At 44.4% G+C, this 17,849-nt stretch overlaps 1 protein-coding gene across 1 annotated transcript in view; it reads left to right on the forward strand.

Annotated features, from left to right (window-relative positions):
• Window positions 1-17,849, forward strand: part of holn1 (CD2 antigen cytoplasmic tail-binding protein 2 homolog holn1) — a 77,936-nt gene that overhangs the window by 26,976 nt on the left and 33,111 nt on the right. The window lies entirely within an intron of this gene.

Consider the following 17,849-nt stretch of genomic DNA (forward strand, 5'->3'; position numbering starts at 1 on the left):
GCTGTTTGCTGATAATGGCTGCTTCATTGGTTGACATGTGGCTTTGCCCCATCAAGCCTGACTGTAATTATGGCCAGTATATGAGAAAGAATGAAGTGGTTCCCCATCATCGTTGTAGTTTTTGTGGGGGACCATGACTGCTTACAGTTATTCCTTGTGACAAATGTAGGGAGTGGGCTCCTCTTCAGTGGGCAGAGTTCTCAAAGAAAAAGAATAAGAAGTCCACGACGGATTCATCAGTATCGAAGTTGCCTCCAGACATTATAATATTCTATTATGCTTCAAAACTTTTGTATTTCAAATGAGGCTCTTGTCTAAGCTCCTTATTCCAAGTTTAAAAGAACCAGTTATTTATAAAGAAGATAGTACTGTACAGTATTCCTGTGGCAAGGGGAATAGTGGTGTATATTAGGACTGAGTACCCTGCTTCTTGTAAGTCCTGCTATGAATGTGGATGTTATGAGATTCAGATAATAAGTTTGTGTCAGACATAACTACTTTTATTTATGTGTAATTTATTGGAATCCAGGCTTGGATTATTCTATCTTTGATTGTCCTCTTACCATCATGGCTTTGATATAAGATGATGATAGAAAGTCCTCGTTTTTGCTTGGTAATTTCAACACTCGCTATAGGGAGTAGTTGAATTATGTTTTTCTTACTGATTGCCATGGCTTAAGAGTTTGTTCTTTCTCTTAATCAGACTGTGAGCTAATCATAAGTGAAGCTACTCACAGTTCTGGTAACTGCGTAGACCTACTATACACTGACTCCCCTGGTGTAGTAACAAGTAAGGTTGGTTCTCCTGCTGGAATGTCTGATTATGCCTAGATTTTGTCGGTAATTAACACTGAGCAGCCTGTCCCTGATGTGCATTTTCATGTAAAATATATATATAAAATTTCAAGCAGACTGAAATGACATTTTGAGTAATCTTTTGCATTTGAATTGGTCACAATTGTTTTAAAGTGTTGAGCCTGTTCTCTTGAATGAGAATCTGGTTAACATAATTGATAGGTGTATCCCTTCTTGTGTGTTGAAATACTGTGTGAAAGATAAATACTGGTTCAATGATGATTGTCGACATGCCTATTTGGAGAAGCAGGAAGCCTATCATCTGTGGAAAGGTAACAGATCACATTTGACTTGGAATAATTATACTTGGCTAAGAGCTGTTGCTCAGAGAGTTTTATTGCTTCAACTGAAAAGAAACACAATTTAACGACCAAAGAATCCTTTTCTGATGCAACCTAGGAACATGAATGGTGTGCTACCCTTAAAATTGCACTCTTTTGTGCAGACTTAACAGTTCCTCCTTTACTTAAACCAGGTGGCACTGTCACTCATTTTCCAAAGGAAAAGGCAACCATTTTGTCTGATGTGTTTGACAGTAAGTAGAGTACAGTAATGAAAAACCCCTTCTTCATTCCTGTTTTCTTGAGGCTAAACTAACTTTTCAGTCTGGTGAAATTAAAAGACTCTTGATGAACTTTAATTCATATGTAAGTGTAGACCTGAATGGTATTTTTTTCTTTCTTTTCGATAAAGACCACTGATTTCCTAGCTTCTACTTTGTCTGTTATTGACCATTGTCTTTTTCAAACTCTGACAGTTGGGTGTAGATGGGTGTTTACTTAGCATGTTTATTGAAATTTTAAGGAACAGATTGTAAAAAGTAGTTGTTCATGGGCACTATTGTGTATAGGAATGTGATATCTGGTGTTCTTCAGGGTAGTGTTCTTGCCCTATTACTTTTCATACTGTATACACATGATATTTGGTTTGACCTGAAAAACAAGCTCATTGCATACTACCGCTAGAGAGTTATGGGGTCCTTTGATGGGCCAGACAGTACTATAGTGGATCCTTCTCTCTGGTTATGGTTCACTTTCCCTTTGCCTACACATACACCCAATATTCTGGCCTATTTTTTACAGATTCTCCTTTGTCCTCATACACCTGACCACTGAGATTACCAAACAATTCTTTACCCAAGGGGTTAAATACTGTGCTGTACTTGTTCAGTGACTACTTTCCTCTTGTTAAGGGTAGAAGAGATTCTTTAGCTATGGTAAGCAGCTCTTCTAGGAGAAGGACACTCCAAAATCAAACCATTGCTCTCTAGTCGTGGATAGTGTCATAGCCTCTGTACCATGGTCTTCTAATGTCTTGGGTTAGAGATCTCTTGCTTGAGGGTACGGACATACTAATCTATCTTCTTTCTCTTCCTCTTGTGTTTTAGTTTTTATTGTTTATATAGGAAATATTTATTTTAATGTTACTTTTCTTAAAATATTTTATTTTTCCTTGTTTCCTTTCCTCACTGGGCTATTTTCCCTGTTGGGGCCCCTGGGCTTATAGCATCCTGCTTTTCCAGCTAGGGTTGTAGCTTAGCAAGTAATAATAATAATGAAAATAATAATATACAGATGATGCTATTCTTTTTGCTTCAATTCCATCTCCTGAATGTAGATCTGGGGATGCTGAATCCCTTAATAGAGATCTAGCTAAAATTATTCCATGATGCAAATTATGGAGCATGAAGTTGAACCCTAACAAAATTCAAAAGTATGAATATAAATAGGCCGAGAACAGTGGTTCCTTAACATCCAAATCTCTGCATTGTTAAAGTTTTCTAACTTTGTACGACTCCTTTAAAATTTTAGGTGTGTTTCTTGATTGTCAATTTACTTTTGAGAAATACATTTGGTCTGTTCCTTCTTCAATTGCACAAAGAATTGGCTTATTAAGATTTTTGGTGGTTAGTCTATTCTGAAGAAATTTTTCGATTTTTTCAGTGTGCAATGTTTCGAGTATTGTTCTCCTGTCTGTTCTTCAGTTGCTAAATTTCATCTTGATTTGATGGATATAAAATTGAGGTCTTATCAAATTATGTATTCCTGATCTAGATATTGATTTCTGGCACAGTCATTTAGTTAGTTCTTCATGCATGTTGCCTAAGATTTTTCATAATTCTGACCATCCTTTGCACTCAGATCTTCCTAAACGGTACTATCTTCTATGAAGTACTAGGTATGCAGGTATTTCTAAGTCTTTCCTTCTCTATCATACACTATTCTAGAAGGTTTATTCCAACTATGACCAGATTGTGGAATGAACTTCCTAATCAGGCTGTTGAATTGTGGAACTGTATTAGTTCAAGCTTTCAGCAAATGTTTATGTTGAACAGGGTGATGTAAGTCTGTCTTTATAGTTTATATATGATAGATCTATTTTAATGTTGTTAATTACTGATTTTAAGATACTTATATTCATTATTCGGTACTTTTCATATAATTTATTTATTTCCTTTCCTTACTGAGTTATTTTATCCTGTTGAACCCCATGAGCTTGTAGCATCCTTCTTTTCCTACTAGTCCTATGATAGACAGATAAGACTTTGCGGGAGTCATCTCCTTTGCTTCCATATGGGACCAGGTAGGTTGACATTTCCAGGGTAAAAAAAAGAACCAACCAGTTTGGTTTTAGGGGGACCACCCACCAATCAGTGAGTCTCCCTGCTTAAAGGATGAAAGGTTTGTATACATGTCGGAACAAATAACAAGTTTTTAAAGTAATTTGTATTTTTCTGTGCTATACAAATGTTAGTCCTTTAGTTGAACATTCCACCTCAATCTCTCCTCTCAGTCTTGAGCTGATAAGTCATAAGGAAAGAGTTGTTGACTGGTGGAAGCCAGGGCTCCTGGGCCTTGCTCACCGCCTGTTGTTAATTTCCTTATTAACGATTTTAACAGTTTTCACTTACGTAACATAATAGACTCCGGTTTATATAGCTAGGAAAAATACAGTTGCACTGTAACTGAAATAAAAACTACACAATTTATAGGGTTATTACTTTTGGCAAAGCTGAAAGGACATGGCGTTAAATTTTAGCGAGGGTTAAGTACCCATCCCGCTAGTTAGCGGGCCTCACTCACATACCTGTGACTTTACTTCACTTTACTTTTGGCTCAAAAGAAGAGCGGTTATTGTGGTTCTTCCTCCTCGCCTATTTTTGGACACCATTAATCTTTGTACCTTTCCTTCTGACCTTTCTCCCTTAGACATCAGTCATCCCGTTGGCGGATGGCCTTTAGTGTAATTCGGCTGCTGCCGCAGGGGAATCGTCTTCATTTGGATATTCTTCCGTACAGCTGTTATCGTCGCCTTCCCCACTACGTGTTCTTAGAAGGAATGTACTGGGGGAAGGGAATGCGGCTCCTTTGGAGCTCGACTTTGGTCATGCTCTTTTTCAAGGTCAACGCCGCTCATTCGTGGGCGACCGGCAGAATACTCTGGGGACTACACCTTTCCCGCTGGCGGATTAGGTTGCGCTTCCAAATGGTTTTCTTTATTGCATGAGATTATTACTATATGTAGTTTAACTTTTCACTTTTGTCTCTCCTCCTCTTCCTGCCGGAGGGTTGAGTGTTTCTCCAGATTATTTAACTTTCTCAGCGGAATTAATCAAATGTAATGTTTGTTTTGTTACAGTTTTTACACTGCCGCTCTCCTTCCCCCATTGATGTAGGCAGGGGAAGGAAGTGCGCAGTCCTTAACTTGTGACTGTTCTCTCGGTGGACACCTTTCCCGTCCGCTGACTAGGTGCTTCTCCCAATGGAGTTTTTGTTGCATAATTTGTTTTCTTTTTATCCTGAGTTAGCTTTGCCGTACTCCTTCGTTGAGCTGTGACAGCTCATGATTAACACGCTAACCTCAAGGTACTAGCTCCGGCTATGTTTTCTTAGGTAGCGCTGGATGCAGATCTTCAACTTAGACAAGGCTTATTGATGAGCAGCAAAGAGCACTGGCCAGAGGTCTGTCTCCAGGGGGTGGACTACTTTCCCTTTCGATGAAGATTTAGCCTCCCCAGGTGTTGAGTTATCCTCCCTTCCGAGGGAGAACTTCCCTTCATCTTGTATCTTCATCATCACACTGAACTCTAATTGCTGTTGCTGTTTCTTTGCCAAAGACTACGCTCCCCCCCCTCCCCCCCTTGCTGAGTCGGCTCTTTCATCAGGGGCAGAGCAAAGTCCTAGGCAAGTCTCTCCTGTGAGTGATCACCTCTTGTTCGTGAGAGAGGCCACTCATAGAAACACTTCTTTGGAGGTCTGCTGCTTCTGATCAGCTTGCTGATCCTCTGGCTCCTTCGGGGGTTTGTCACCGTGGTCTTTGACCCCACTGCATGTGGCTTCGCCTTAAAGGTGCTCCTTCACCTTCGGCGAAAAGACGCCTCTTTGGCTCTTCAGCCTCGTCACTGCAGCTCTCCTCTTCGGAGGAGCCTTTTCGTCCTAATTCTACTGGTTCTCGATCTTCGCCTGTTTCTTCGGTCTCGCTTGATTGTTAATGAACCCCGGTTCATGATGCACTTTCTAGGTCTCATTCAGGAGCCTCTCCCTGCGGATGTTCGCTCTTCTGAAGGTCACATCCTGCCTCTAGATCATCGTTTCACTGTTCACCGACGAGCTGCTTGCCAATTGCCTGCTCGCCTATCCCAACCTTCAGCAGCTCTCTTATTGCCAGCTCATCTTTCCCCAATCGTCGACCTCTTGTCTCGCCAATCGCTTATCTCCATGTCACCAATAGCAATCGTTAGCTCACCGATTGCTAGCTCACACTGCTGATCGTTAGCTTACCGATTGCCAGCTCGCCGATCGCCTGCTTGCTATTCGCCATCTTGTCATTTTCCGATCATTGACCCCCTGTCTTGCCGATCACTGATCTCCAGTCGATAGCCAATCGTCAGCTGCTGATCGCTAGTTCGCCGATCGCCAATCCCCATTAGTCAGTTTGCCAATCGCCAATCTCCATTAGTCAGTTTGCCGATCGCCAATCCCCATTAGTCAGTTTGCCGATCGCAGATTTCTAGCTCACCGTTTGCTGATTGCTGGCTTGATGATTGCCGATCGTTAGTTCACCGATCTTCATTTGTTAGCTTGCCGATCGCTGATTGCTAGCTTGTCGATCAATAGCTCACCGATTGCCAATCTGATCGTCAAACCATACTGCAGTTCCTCAGCTTATCCAATCATTCACCAGCTCACCTATTTTGCGGCGCTCCGATTGTCAGCACGCCGATCGCCAGCCTACCTTGCCAGGTCCAAAAGTTGTAAGCTCAACAATCGCTGATCGCAAGTCAGGCAATCGCTGATCATCATGCCGATCTCTGGCTTGTGCTTTCACCAATCGTTGATCTCCAGCTCATCGATCACCGATTGCCAATTGGCATCTTGCTGATCATCTTACACGATCTCAGACTCTCCTCAGTCTTGTCATTTGCCAGCCTTACGGCCCTTGTCATACCAATTCTCCTCGCCACTTGCTTGTCAACGAATTCCGGTTCATGACTCTCCAGTTGAAGTTTAAATCGCAATTCCCAGTGAAGTCGATATTTCTCCCTCCACCTCAAAAGTTTTGTCTCTGACAGAACCTCTACTTGACTTAATGGAGATTGGAAAACAAGATCTTAAGAGGAAAAGGTCCCCCCCTGTCCTCACCTTCATCTACACCCAGTAAATGCTTTCCTGCTCATGATCTTAAGGCTAATTTAAACAAAGATAACAGAAAGAAAAAAAAGAAGAGTGGTGCCGTAATAAAGCCTTCCATCTCTAGGCCGTACCTGACTCCATCTGAGAAGTCCCAAAAGATAAATGAGACAAAGAAAAATAATAATAAAAGATAATATCCATCATCCAGAGGAACTGCAGAGGTCTAAATACTAGTTTTGATCAAATAAAAACTTTAACCATGGATTCAGACGCAAAGATAATTTGTCTAGAGGAAACAAAGATCAGCGACAAACAATTTAATCCTGAACTCAATTATCATTTTTGTAGATCCCCATGTTTGCAAGCTGCAAGAGCTTAAGGTGCCACAGGTTTCATTATTCACAAATCTATAAAATTTTAAACCATCCCCCTCAATACACCACTACAGGCATGGGCTGTTAGAACACATATCGGAAAAAAATTACTTAATGCTCGCTATATCTTGAATCATCTTTTGAACTTTTCCTCTAAGACCATGCTGGGAATCCAAGAAGTCTTAGACACTGACCTCCAAGACCTGATCAATCAGCTCCCTTCCCCATTTATTTTAATGGTTGATTTTAATGCAAAGCATACTTTATGGGGTGGAAATGTGTGATATAGATGGGGGTAATCTTGTTGAAGAATTAATCGATAACAATGATCTCATACTAATGAATGATGGTTCTCCAACTAAGTTTGATGTATTCCACAACTCTACACCAGCCGTAGATTTGTCAATCAGTTCCTCATCCATTCGATTGGATTACCTTTGGTCACTCAACCAACACCTGCATGGCAGTGACCATTGGCCAATGATGTTAAATTATGCCCACAATCTTCCTTCTCCTTTTCCACCAAAATCGAAGATAGATGAGGCAGACTGGATATCTTATGAGGACTGTGCACACACTGATAGAGAGTATGGTGACTACCACCCCAGTACATTCTTATCAACATCTTTCAAATGTTATTGATGATAATGCTCGCAAGTTTATACCTAACACGTGGTTTACCTCATCGCTCTGTAGTTCCTTGATGGAGTAAAGAATGTGTCGTTGCAAGGAAACTGACCTGAACTTGCTTCTGAAGATACTTAAGAGTGAACTATTAAACAGATAGAATAGCGTACATCAGAGCCTGTGTCAAACAAAAAAGAACTTTTAACCCTTTTACCCCCAAAGAACGTACTGGTACGTTTCACAAAACTCATCCCTTTACCCCCATGGACGTACCGGTACATCCATGCAAAAAAATGCTATAAAAATTTATTTTTTCATATTTTTGATAATTTTTTTTGAGAAAATTCAGGCATTTTCCAAGAGAATGAGACCAACCTGACCTCTCTATGACAAAAATTAAGGCTGTTAGAGCAATTTAAAAAAAATATACTGCAAAATGTCATGGGGAAAAAATAACCCCTTGGGGGTTAAGGGTTGGAAATTTCCAGAGCCTGGGGGTAAAGGGTTAAAAAAGCAAAAAGAGTATCTTGTAGGAAATATATATCTAATATCAGTACCAAAACTCCTTCAAAGGATATATGGGACAAGATTATGAAAACTTCAAGGCAAGTTTGTCCCTAGACCTTTACCAATATTAAGTGAAAATGATAGAGATATATCTGACTGCAAAGATGTAGCGGAGGTTCTTGCTAAGCACTTTGCTCATGTATCAAGTGCTGAAAATTATTCCACAGCATTTCATCAAATTAAAGCAACAACTGTTGTTCTTCCTGCTTCTTCCAATACTGGAGGAGATGCAAAATGCTATCATTAGCTCATCTTTGACTGCTCCAGGTGAGGATGACATCCAATATGAAATGATTTTACATCTCCCAATGGATATTAAGGAATTTTTATTAGAAACCCATAATGGTCTATGATCTTCTCATACATCTGATTCCTGGCATTCTTCAATTATAATTCCTGGCGACAAGTCTAGTAAAGAGCCAGAACTGTCATCTAGTTATAGGCCAAAAGCCATGATTAGCTGCATATACAAACTATTTGAGAGAATGATCAACAACAGGCTTGTGTGGAATCTAGAATAAAAAAAACCTTTTATCAAACTGGTAGTTTGGTTTTAGGAAGAATCGAAGTACGCTAGACCCTTTGCTGATGTTATCAAGGGAAATTTTAAATATATTTTCTAACTAAAACCAGGTGGTGAGTGTCTTTTTTTGACCTCGAAAATTTGTATGACACCACCTGGTGGGTATAGGAGGACATATGTTTTCTTTTATTGAAGAATTTTCAATATTAATCTTACCCGACAGAAATCTACGGACGGGATACGCCAGCGATCGCTATACAAGAGGGGGGTGTACTCACCAGCGCCATCTGTGGTCAGGTACTCCAGTACTTCTTGTCAACACCACCTCAATTTTTCCTCTGTCGTGCCGCCGGCAAGACCTACATGGATACGCTGTTGATTTTGGAGTCTTTGTTCACGGTTTTGGTGAAGTATTTGCTCTAAAATTTAGCCTTCGCTGTACAGGAAGCTTTTCCCTTAGCTTAGATAGCTTTTGGAATTAAATTGATTTATTGGTTAACGATCTTTGCTTTACTTTGGAATTCCCCCTTGACTGTTCTCTAAATTCAAGATGTCCGACCACTCTCAAGCCCCTAAAATTAGGCGATGTAGTGTTAGGACTTGTAATAGGCGTCTTCCGAAGGCCTCTGTTGATCCTCACACCGTTTGTTCCGACTGTAGGGGAAAATCCTGTCAGTTGGAAGATCGATGTGGGGAATGTGCTGGGCTTTCGGAATTCGAATTTAATGAATTCCTCAAATATACAACTAGGTTAGAGAGGGAGAGAGTTAGGAGGAGTTCTTCTCGCTCTTTGGTTTATTCCTCCCCCCATGACCCTCAACCTTTTCCTTCCCCTGTGGTGGTGACCCCCGAACCTGCTACGAGTGCTCAGCCTGATATGACGGATATGTTGCGTGCCATTCAGGCTCTTGGTGATAAGGTGGAGTCTTTAGTTAGTGACCACAATCTTCTCTTGGCAGATGTCAAGGAACTTAAAGTGAAGAGTGCAGTGGGAAGTGTTAGTGCCAGTGCTGTGCCTAGTGTCAGTGTCAGTGTTGCGCATGAGGATACTTCTGTGCGTGCCAGTCGTCCTCCCAGTCCGGGACCTCTTGCAAGCTCCCAAGCCCAGGGGAGAAGCAACGTCGAAGGGCAAAAGGGTTCGGCAGGCCTTGATCGGCGCACAGTTGTATCCTCAGTGGTTGCGGGCGTATCTGATAGAGATCGTCACTTCCACTCCCAGACGATTGAGCCCTTAAATTCCTCGTCTGCGGAAGAGGTTTCCAGGAGGAAACGGTGGACCCAGGTCTGACGACCTCTCAAACGTAAGGTCCCGTCCGAGCTAGTCCAACGGCCCAGGTGTAGCCACTGGGCCAGTTCGGACTCGCCGCAGTCATCTGATGACTGCACACCTCCTAAGAGAGGTAAAGCGGTGCCTCAACAGGCCTCTGCTCCAACTTCTTTGGACCCCAAGTGGTCTATGCTGCAGACTATGCAGTCTCAGCTTGCGGCTTTGATGCAGGAGTATCAGGCAGAGAAGGTTAACACACCTCCTCCTGCGAGCGCTCCTCCACCTCTGCGCAGTCCTCCCTGCCAGACGCATGTTCTTGAGGCTCCTCCTGCTTCCATGCGTGAGCTGCCGCATTGGGAGTTGCCAGGTTCCAGCACTATGCAGCAACCTCCTCTACCCTTGAGGCAGGAGCCTCTTGCTATGCGGCAACCTCCTCAACCCTTGAGGCAGGAGCCTCATGCTATGCGGCAACCTCCTCTACCCATGAGGCAGGAGCCTCATGCTATGCGGCAACCTCCTCTACCCATGAGGCAGCAGCCTCATGCTATGCGGCAACCTCCTCAACCCCTGAGGCAGGAGCCTCACTCTGCGCAGCAACCTCCTCAACCCTTGAGGCAGGCGCAACCCTTGAGGCAGGAGCCTCATGCTATGAGGCAGCCTCCTCAACGCATGCAGCACGAGCCTCTTACCATACAGCAGCCGCATTCTTCGCAGCATGAGCCTCATCCCATACAGCATGAGCCGCACACCATGCAGCATGAGCCTCATGCCTTCCAGCATTCGCTTCTGACCACGCTTGCTCCTCAGACCACCGCAGAACCTCCCTCACCCCAGCCTCCTGACTTTGTCATTGCCAGCCCTCAGTCTCTTCAGCAGAGGCATGATGATGGATCCGCAAGTGCGCATGCACCCGTTCTGCAGGATTCAGCCATTCAGCCTGCCGCTCTACCGTTACCTCTCGCTACTCAACTCTCAGGCGATGAGGTTTCTGAGGATGAAGCTGCTCACCTGGATGATCCTACTTCTGATGTGGAGGGACACAAGTCTTCGCCGCCTTCCTTAGACTTTCGCAAGGTCCTGGCTCTGTTCAGAGAGTTATACCCTGAACACTTCGTATCTGCAACCCCTCGTTCTCCTCCATCCGAGTTTTCTCTAGGCATGCAGCCTATTACGTCTGCCTACACCAAGCTTGTCCTCGCCAGATCATCAAGGAGAGCTTTGAGGGTTTTAGGGGATTGGTTGCAGTCCAAGCAGCAACTGGGAAGGACCTCTTTTGTGTTTCCTCCTCTTAAGCTGGCTTCTAAGTCGGGCGTCTGGTATGCCACGGGAGAGGAACCTGGCTTGGGGGTTCCTGCCTCTGCCCAGGCCGACTTCTCAAGTTTGGTTGACTCTCCCCGCAGGTCGGCTATGAGACGCTCGAAGGTCTGCTGGACTTTTTCTGATCTGGACCACTTGATGAAGGGAGTCTTTCGCGCCTTCGAAATTTTTAACTTCCTCGATTGGTGCCTGGGGGCCTTAAGCAGGAAGACTGCCCCTTCTGACAAAGACTCGGCCATGCTGATCATGTCCAGTATGGACAAAGCAATTCGCGATGGTTCTGGCGAACTTGCGTCTATTTTTGTCTCAGGAGTCCTCAAGAAAAGGGAACATCTATGCTCCTACTTATCGACTGGTATCACCCCTTGCCAGAGGTCACAGTTACTGTTTGCTCCTCTCTCCAAGTTCCTGTTTCCGGAGGAGTTAATCAAGGAGATGGCTGCGGCTCTTATCCAGAAAGATACGCATGACCTCATGGCCTCTTCAGCACGTAAGGCTAAAACCTTACCTTCCGTGCCGAGATCTTACCGCACCCCTGTGGCTGATACACCTGCTACCAGATTCATTCCGCCCTTTCGTGGCAGAGCCCCCAGTAGAGGAAGTACCCGTGCAGACAGTCACCGGGGCAAGTCCAAGAAAAGTGCCAAGTCCACGAAAAGCAAGCTTTGACTTCCTTCCTCTCCAGACAGCTGTAGGAGCCAGACTCAAGACCTTCTGGCAAGCCTGGGAGAGCAGAGGTGCAGACGCTCAGTCTGTCAAGTGGCTAAGGGAGGGTTACAGAATTCCGTTCTGCCGCAATCCCCCTCTGACCACATCTCCCATCAATCTCTCTCCCAACTACAAGGAGAAGGACAAGAGGCTAGCGTTACATCAAGAGGTGTCGCTCCTGCTACAGAAGGAGGCAGTGGTGATAGTCCGGGACCATCAATCCCCGGGCTTTTACAACCGTCTCTTCCTGGTGGCCAAGAAGACAGGAGGTTGGAGACCGGTGCTGGACGTCAGTGCGCTCAATGCTTATGTCACCAAGCAGACGTTCACAATGGAGACGACGAAGTCGGTCCTAGCAGCGGTCAGGCAGGAGGACTGGATGGTCTCGTTAGATCTGAAAGACGCCTACTTTCACGTTCCCATCCATCCAGACTCCCAACCTTTTCTGAGATTCGTCTTTGGAGAGGTTGTGTACCAGTTCCAAGCCCTGTGCTTTGGCCTGAGCACGGCACCTCTTGTGTTTACGCGACTGATGAGGAATATTGCGAAATTCCTTCACTTGGCAGACATCAGAGCCTCCCTTTATTTAGACGACTGGCTTTTAAGAGCTCCCACAAGTTGTCGCTGTCTGGAGAGTCTCAGATGGACTTTGGATTTGACCAAGGAACTGGGCCTCTTGGTCAATTTAGAGAAGTCCCAGCTCGTTCCTTCCCAAACCATCGTTTACCTGGGGATGGAGATTCAGAGTCGAGCTTTTCGGGCTTTTCCGTCGGCCCCAAGAATCAACCAAGCCCTGGAGTGCATCCTGAGCATGCTGAGGAGGAACCGATGCTCGGTGAGGCAGTGGATGAGTCTAACAGAGACTCTTTCATCGCTAGCCCTGTTCATCGAGTTAGGGAGACTCCACCTCCGCCCCCTTCAGTACCATCTGGCAGCTCACTGGAACAAGGATATGACGCTCGAGACGGTCTCTATTCCTGTTTCCAAAGAGATGAGGGCTACTCTAACGTGGTGGAAGAACAGCATTCTTCTCAAGGAGGGTCTCTCGTTAGCTGTTCAGACCCCCGACCATCATCTCTACTCGGACGCATCAGACTCGGGCTGGGGGGCGACATTGGACGGACAGGAATGCTCGGGGACATGGAACCAGGAACAGGAAACGCTTCATATCAATTGCAAGGAGTTGTTGGCAGTTCATCTGGCCTTAATGAACTTCAAGTCCCTCCAGCTAAACAAGGTGGTGGAGGTGAACTCCGACAACACCACAGCCTTGGCGTACATCTCCAAGCAGGGAGGGACTCATTCGAGGAAGCTGTTCGAGATCGCAAGGGACCTCCTCATTTGGTCAAAAAGTCGAAAGCTCACGCTGGTAACGAGGTTCATTCTGGGCGATATGAATGTTACGGCAGATCGCCTCAGCCGGAAGGGTCAAGTCATCCCCACAGAGTGGACCCTTCACAAGAACGTGTGCAACAGACTTTGGGCCCTGTGGGGTCAGCCAACTATAGATCTGTTCGCTACCTCGATGACCAAGAGGCTCCCATTGTACTGTTCCCCGATTCCAGACCCGGCAGCAGTTCACGTGGATGCCTTTCTGCTGGACTGGTCCCTCCTCGACCTGTATGCATTCCCGCCGTTCAAGATCATCAACAGGGTTCTTCAGAAGTTCGTCTCTCACAAAGGGACACGGCTGACGTTGGTTGCTCCCCTTTGGCCTGCAAGAGAATGGTTCACAGAGGTACTGCAATGGCTGGTCGACGTTCCCAGGACTCTCCCTCTAAGAGTGGACCTTCTGCGTCAACCTCACGTAAAGAAGGTACACCCAAGCCTCCACGCTCTTCGTCTGACTGCCTTCAGACTATCGAAAGACTCTCAAGAGCTAGAGGCTTTTCGAAGGAGGCAGCCAGAGCGATTGCCAGAGCAAGGAGGATATCCACTCGCAGAGTCTATCAATCTAAGTGGGAAGTCTTCCGAAGCTGGTGCAGAGCCAATGCAGTTTCCTCTACCAGTACCACTGTAACCCAAGTTGCTGACTTCCTGTTGCATCTTAGGAATGTTAGATCTCTATCAGCTCCTACGATCAAGGGGTACAGAAGTATGTTGGCAGCGGTTTTCCGCCACAGAGGCTTGGATCTTTCCACCAACAAAGATCTGCAGGACATCCTTAGGTCTTTTGAGACCTCTAAAGAACGTCGGTTGTCCACTCCAGGCTGGAATCTAGACGTAGTCCTTAGGTTCCTTATGTCATCAAGATTTGAACCTCTCCAGTCAGCCTCTTTCAAGGACCTCACTCTAAAAACTCTTTTCCTCGTTTGCCTTGCAACAGCCAAAAGAGTAAGTGAGATTCACGCCTTCAGCAGGAACATAGGTTTCACATCTGAAACGGCTACATGTTCCTTACAGCTCGGTTTTTTGGCTAAAAACGAGCTTCCTTCACGTCCTTGGCCTAAATCGTTCGAAATACCTAGCCTTTCCAACATGGTGGGTAACGAACGAGAGAGAGTACTTTGCCCTGTCAGAGCTCTTAAGTACTATCTTAAAAGGTCAAAACCCTTGCGAGGACAATCGGAGGCCTTATGGTGTGCTATTAAGAAACCTTCACTGCCTATGTCTAAGAACGCAGTTTCTTACTACATAAGGCTTCTGATTAGAGAAGCTCATTCTCATATGAAGGAAGAAGACCTTGCTTTGCTGAAGGTAAGGACACATGAAGTGAGAGCTGTGGCTACTTCAGTGGCCTTCAAACAGAACCGTTCTCTGCAGAGTGTTATGGATGCAACCTATTGTAGGAGCAAGTCAGTGTTTGCATCATTCTATCTCAAAGATGTCCAGTCTCTTTACGAGAACTGCTACACCCTGGGACCATTCGTAGCAGCGAGTGCAGTAGTAGGTGAGGGCTCAGCCACTACATTCCCATAATCCCATAACCTTTTTAACCTTTCTCTTGAATGCTTTTACTGTTGTTTTGGGTTGTACGGTAGGCTAAGAAGCCTTCCGCATCCTAGTTGATTTGGCGGGTGGTCAATTCTTTCTTGAGAAGCGCCTAGGTTAGAGGTTGTGATGAGGTCCTTTAGTATGGGTTGCAGCCCTTTATACTTCAGCACCTAAGAGTCGTTCAGCCTCCTAAGAGGACCGCTGCGCTCAGTAAGGAAGACGTACTTATTAAAGGCAGAGTAATGGTTCAAGTCGACTTCCTTACCAGGTACTTATCGTTTTATTTGTTATTTTGAATAACTAATAAAAATGAAATACGGGATACTTAGCTTCTTGATTAACATGTATACTGGTTTTCACCCACCTCCCTGGGTGTGAATCAGCTACATGATCATCGGGTAAGATTAATATTGAAAAATGTTATTTTCATTAGTAAAATAAATTTTTGAATATACTTACCCGATGATCATGATTTAATTGACCCACCCTTCCTCCCCATAGAGAACCAGTGGACCGAGGAAAAAATTGAGGTGGTGTTGACAAGAAGTACTGGAGTACCTGACCACAGATGGCGCTGGTGAGTACACCCCCCTCTTGTATAGCGATCGCTGGCGTATCCCGTCCGTAGATTTCTGTCGGGCAACGGAGTTGACAGCTACATGATCATCGGGTAAGTATATTCAAAAATTTATTTTACTAATGAAAATAACATTTTTTACCAAATCGATTAATTAAAGTAAGAGTAGGGTCAGAACTCTCTTCATCCTACACGTAAGGTGTCCCCCAAAAGCCACCGTACTGAGTGTTACCTTATTTGCTGTTGCTATCAAGTCTCGTCTACCTCCTGACATCCTGGGGTCACTATTTGTTGATGATTTTGCCATTTATTGTAGTGGATCCACTGCACTACAAGCATGCCAAAAGCTTCAAATTGTTATAAATGCTACTTCTACATGGGCAAATTCTTGGGGATTCATGTTCTCTCCTTAGAAGATCAAAGCCATCTGATTTACTCATACTTTTAAAGGAGAAGAGATCCCAACCCTTTTCTTAAATGATAGTATTATGCCCTATGAGGATAATATCATGTTTTTTTTCAGTAATTTTTAACAAGAAAATTACCTTTGATCTCCATATAACTAACCTATCCATCAGGGTCAAAAAGTCAATAAACATCTTGAAAGTTGTGTCACATTTTAGTTGTTTCACAATTTTGTTGGGGTGCTGATAGAATAACTTTGCTTAGAATTTATACATCTTTGTGTCAGAGCTAGTTAGATTATGCATGTCAAAGTTAGGGGTCACCTACTAAGACTTTACTTGAAAAACTTGATGATGTTCACAATATGGGGCTCTGCATGTGCACTGCGGTATACAGAACATCTCCCATTGAGAGTCTGTGTGTAGATTCTGGCATGCCCCCTTTCCATCTGCAGAGAGGAGTTGAGTTTGAGGTGTTTAGCCAGGTCCCTTGCTATGGGAAACGATCCTAACAGTAAATATGTTAGGGCTCCTTTAGATCGAGTTCCTAACAGATGAAGAGTGTCCAAGCCTTTGGAAGTACAGCTGAAAAATGATGCCATTGAAGTAGGTTTGTTTACAGCACAGATAGCAGAGGTACGACATCCCAAGTCTCCCCTTTGGTGTAATTCACCTGTTAAAGTATGTTATACGGCTGGAGGGAAAAATACCTTACCCATTAAGTTAATGAAAAGCGAGTTTGTAAATCATGCTGCTCAACATCATGGGTAACTTGTTTTTATGGATGGTTCCAAATCGGCTGCAGGAGTTGGAAGTGCAATTGTGGTAGATAATATTGTTATTATAAAGAAACTTCCTTCCTCTTGTTCATTATTTACTGCTGAGCTGTGTGCAATAATTCTCGCAGTCCAACATATTCTGAAGTGAGACCTCATCCTTGGAACGAAGTTCGGGTTCTTCAGTCTCTAAAAAGGCCTCCCTACAAACCCTTATACCTGGCAACAGATTGCCAACTTACATGGAAGTGTCCCTACTCACCTTGGTTTCAGCTAAACGACTCAACAAACTTTATGGTCTCTCTTATGACATAACCCATTCAAGGGAATGGGGAGAAGTAAGCATCAGCTTTGTCCCTGAGTTATTGCCAAGACTCATAATCCAGGGGTATTGGATCCTAGGTTCGATTCCTTCTGGATAACGAGTCTCCGTTCTGTAACCATGGATCCAGATCCTGTTACTATGCCTAGTGAGAAGTTTGAGGCTCTACCTCAAGAGGACAGTAGCAGCTCGTCCCTGTGTGCCATTGCTCCTCGTCAGCACTGAGAGAAATAAGAGAAGGATCACGAAAAACACCATCTCAGCTTGGATTTGCAGGGTCATTGACCATCCACTGAATCCAGATCCTCCTTCAACATATTGACCCAGAACAAACGATGTCAAGGGCATAACTGGCCTTCAAAAGAAACTACTCTGTGATGTAACTTCTGCAATAGGGCGTGTGGAAACATTAAACGTCTTTCACCGCTCATTACCTGCAAGACGTAACCCATAGGAAACTCGATACATTCTCTATCAGTCCTGTGGTGGCTGCACAATATCTGGTTTATTACCTCAAGCTCCTTATTGGACAAGTAGCAGAAGGTTGAGGGCACTGGTTACCCGGTTTTAGTCTTTGAGTGAATGAAAAGGAATGACTGGCTCTTTCCTTTCTTCACCATTCCTCTCTTGGGGAAATCACCATCATGGGTCCTCTGCACAAGCTGGCCTCAATGCTGCAGGTAAACCATTGCTCCCTTATGTGACCTAGTATTGTATCAATACTGTTAAGTCCCCATACTCTGGCGAGGTGGCATTTGGGAATATCCTGGTCAACTCGTTTATTTCCTACAGACTCAAAATAACTTATACCTTGACAGTCACATTGCTAGTAACTAGACACACAGCTTGTGTAGGCTGCAGACCATGCTTAGCAAGGTTTAGCGAGGTGTTAGGGTTTTTTTATTTTTGTACTAACATACATATTAAGGAAGTCCCGGGTAAAGCCAAAACGGCAGATTGGCAGG

Source organism: Palaemon carinicauda, chromosome 27 (genome assembly GCF_036898095.1).
Source record: "Palaemon carinicauda isolate YSFRI2023 chromosome 27, ASM3689809v2, whole genome shotgun sequence".
In the NCBI taxonomy this organism is placed as follows: Eukaryota; Metazoa; Arthropoda; class Malacostraca; order Decapoda; family Palaemonidae; genus Palaemon; species Palaemon carinicauda.